The sequence below is a fragment of the Gossypium arboreum genome, chromosome 6 (genome assembly GCF_025698485.1).
Source record: "Gossypium arboreum isolate Shixiya-1 chromosome 6, ASM2569848v2, whole genome shotgun sequence".
NCBI classification, from domain to species: domain Eukaryota; kingdom Viridiplantae; phylum Streptophyta; class Magnoliopsida; order Malvales; family Malvaceae; genus Gossypium; species Gossypium arboreum.
Genome location: NC_069075.1, coordinates 90,011,623 through 90,015,806, shown reverse-complemented (window position 1 = coordinate 90,015,806; position 4,184 = coordinate 90,011,623). Strand labels below are relative to the sequence as shown.

Here is a 4,184-nt window from a genome sequence, read left to right as displayed (position 1 = left end):
ATCAACTTCATGAACTCGAGCTACTCGTCTTCCTGAAGCTGTTCGATTTGTTGGTCGTTGATAGTTATTACTCGCAATCCTCTCAATGATCTTTTAAGCCTAATTATAAGACTTAGACAAAATTGCACCATTCGTAGAAGCATCTAACATCAATCTTGTATGTGCATTGAGACCATTATAGAATGTCTCCAACTGGATACAATGAGGAATCCCATGATGAGGACACTAACGAAGTAACTACTTGAATCGCTCCCAAGACTTATACAAAGACTCGTCATCCAATTGCGGGAAAGTTGTGATCTCGTTTCTCAACTCGGTGTTCTTGCTGGGCAGGAAATACTTAACCAAAAATCTCTCTTCTAATTCTTTCCATGTAGATATGGAACTTGGTGGCAATGAATTGAGCCATGCTCGTGCTCGATCTCGCAACGAGTACAAAAACAACTTCAACCTCAGTGCGTTTTTAGTCACACCAGCTATCTTGATTGAATAACTCACCTCCATAAACAATCAAAGGTGGAGATGTGGTTCTTTCGTGGGCATGCCACTAAATTGGCCCACCGTTTGTTGCATTTGAAACATCACTAGTTTCAATTTGAATTGGGTTGCCTCAATATCTGGCCATCTAATTCCTAGATTTAACTTACTGAAAAGTGGCACAGCATATTGCCTGTAACGCCCCCGAACCTGAGACCGTCGCCGGAGTCGAGCACAAGGTGTTAACGGAATTAATTCATTAATTAAACAACTCAAACAATTTATTTTAGAATTTCCAGACAAGCTGGCTAACTGAATCACAGTAGCTAAAAAATCCATATCTCGAGTTATAAAACTCGAAATCTAATTCTGTAAATTTTCCCTGAAAGTATACTCATATATATACTTAATAAATTTTTTCTAGAATTTTTTTGTTGGGCTAATTAGTACAGTTTATTAGTTAAAGTCTCCCCTATTTCAGGGTTCGGCTACTTTGACCCCTGTGTATTATGAATCAGATATCTCTGTGTATAGAGTTTCAATGACTATGTATTTTGTTTCTAATAAAACTAGGCTAAATAAAGATTTCATAAATGTAAGGTAAAACTCCTAATTGTTTTTGTAAAATTTATGGTAAATTTTTAAATTTAGAACAGGGGATTCAGAAATTGCTCTGACCCTGTTTCACCAAAATGTAAATATTTCATTAAATAAAACTCTTTTACCTATTTTGTTTCTTCCACATGAAAATAGATTCATTAAGATTAAATTCCATATTTTATTCATCATCTAATTCTATCTTTACTATTTTTAGTGATTTTTCAAACTCACATCACTGGTGCTGTGTGATTCTATTTTATAGCCAATTTCACCATTTTATGGATTTCCATAGATTAGTTACACATAAAGCATACGTGTTATCAAATATAATCTCGATTAGCCACTTCAATAGGTAATCATTCTCAAACATTTCCATGCCATACATGAGCTATATCATAAGATTATATACACAAAAGGATTATAATGCTATACATGCCATATTCTCAAAATATGCAAGCCACCATACCGAGATGGTCCGTTGATAGTGTGAGCATGCCTCCGACCGTCTTGATCTCCAAACCGGCTTGTCAAAACTACAAGGAATGGAAGGGAGGGAGTAAGCATAAATGCTTAGTAAGTTCACATGCAAATAACAAATAACTTAACAAAGCAATTATACCAACCAACATTAGCATAATATCACCAAAACATATATCACATTTCTATTCATCAGTCATCGTCTTACTATAATATTGTTGTCGTATCAAGTCTCAACCCGACATTTAAGTACATACCTGTCCAAAGTGCCCATTCCACAACACTTACCAATACGTCACTTGCTCTTGAGTATTCTTGTGACAGCCCTAAATTGACCCTAGTCGGAAAGTGGTTTCGGGACCACTAAACCGAGTCATAAAAATAATTAACCGTCATAGTTGATGCTTATTATATGTATATATGCATGTGTGAAAATTTCATGTTTGAATTTTGTTAATTGTAAGTGAATTTTATTAAATAGGACTTATGTGAGAAAATTTAGAAATGTGCTAGGCAAATGTAAAGTGGCCTATTAATGCATGTTATGAAAATGATGGGTTTGCACGTCAAATTACCCAAAATTTGAGCTAGTGGCCTGCCATGCTATGGGGTGAAACATGTTGTGAACATGTTGTGTTAGTGTGTTATGTTAGAAAGAATAAAATAAAGGGGTTAGTAATTAAGTAATGAAAAGGAAGGGGTGATGAAACCAAAGTTGTCTCCCCCTTACCCCCTCCCATTGCTGTGACTTGGAGAAAAAAAAAAGGAGAAAGAGTTCTCATGTTGTTCTTCTTGGCCGAAATGAAAAGAGGAAGAAGGGAATGAAGCATTCGATTATCCTATTTCAATATTAAGGTAAGAAAGTTTATACTAGTTCTTGAAATTTTAGTTGATATGGAGTGAGATATCAAGTTATTTTTGTAACCCATGTTGAAACTTTGAGTGTGGAATGAGTAAGGTTTTTACCTGGAGATTAATAAGGGTGATGGTTGTTGTTTCATGCTAAATCTAGATGAACAATGGTAGTTGCTTACATCTTGATATTTATGAGTTCCTTTCTTGGTTCTACCTTAGACCCACGATGTATATTTTTATTTAGTGTTGTTTGAGATTGATGATAGAAGCTAATGAGTGAGGGTTGGATAGATATTATAAGGTTAAAATTCATGGGATTGTAAGCTTGCAAGTTGGATGATGAAATTCATGCTTTGTGAGGGTAAGTGGGTTAAAAGGAGCATTCGGCCATGATGTAAAAGCATGATGAAGTGATGTTAAATGCTTTGAATATTGAGTATATGTTGTTATAAGTTGAATTTAAGGTTTGTTAAATTGTCTTTTCATTGCCGAATGTGTGTAGTTAAAGAAAAATTGTTAAAGTGCTTAGTTAATTGATATTAGGTTAATGTATGTGTTTTGAGTTGATGGAATGGAGAGGATGCTTTAATTGTGTTATGAACAATTATATGTTAAATTAAGGTTTGCTAAGCTAGCTATTAAGGTGAAGTACAAATGTTAGTATTTGATTGCTAGTGTATATATGGGTATTAGCGAGTTTTGAACTTGAAACAAAATGGTATTTAGTCAATACAAGTAACCATATTTGTAGAATGTATTAAGTATAGAATTGGCCTCAACATAGACATGCATATTCGCCACATGAGGTAGATTGGTGTTGCATGTATCCGGTTAGAGGCAAGCATATTGATGCTTTTATCTTGGCTTAGATAATCGGCTAAAAGAGAGTGTGGGCTAATATGATGAGTTGATTCATGATTTCGTATATATGTGACTCTACCTGTCTAATGTATATATGGGTTAAGTACCTTGAGTTTCTCTTTTGATGTTCAAATGATTAAATCAATTTATTTGTTAAATTAAGCTCAAGAGCAAAGGGAACTAAATCCGATAAAGGGAAGGAAAAAGTGATCGAATAGTCATTTAAATCGTTCGACAACATCCGAGGTAAGTTTTCGAGTAATGAAACTTAGTTTACGATTTGATTAAGTCATGACGATAATCATAACAAATATACGGTGATATAATGATTCTACTTGAATTATATGTTGAGTTAAGTAGTCTATACGTATGATGGGTAGCCGTATGTGCATAGAGATCATGTCATAAAGCAAACCAAATCATGCTGTTTGTGTGTGGCTATTGAGCCGAAATTAGTAAGTGTGATAAGTGTCTTGTGTTTGAGCTTTGGGTAATGAAAATGAAATATGGTTGTGTCATGATTTATTGATATATGTGCATGGTTATTCGAATGATATCTGGGCTAAGTTCAAGGCTTTTATGCTAGTGACTATATCCGGACTAAGATCCGAAGGCATTTGTGCGAAGTTGCTATATCCGGCTAAGACCAAGGCATTTGCGCTTAGCGACTATATCCGGCTAAGTCCCAAGGCATTTATGCTAGTGACCATATCCGGCTAAGACCAAGGCCTTGTGCGAGTGGTTATATCCAGCTAAACTCAAGATACTTGGGTTTGGGAATGAGCGATCTTGCTGTAATAATTTCAATTAATATGCTCGTAAAATCCCAACGATGAGGTATGTTTCAGATGTGCATTGAGATAATTGATTCCTTCTAAATAGTATTTGCTCAATCGATTAACAAGCTTCCGCTT

General features: G+C 35.0%; 1 non-coding gene across 1 annotated transcript; it reads left to right on the top strand.

Moving 5' to 3' along the window:
- The first annotated feature begins 208 nt into the window (after positions 1-208).
- On the top strand, positions 209-315 carry LOC128294402 (small nucleolar RNA R71). Its single transcript, XR_008284714.1, has one exon. It is a non-coding gene; the product is annotated as a small nucleolar RNA R71 (small nucleolar RNA).
- The last annotated feature ends 3,869 nt before the right edge of the window (positions 316-4,184 follow it).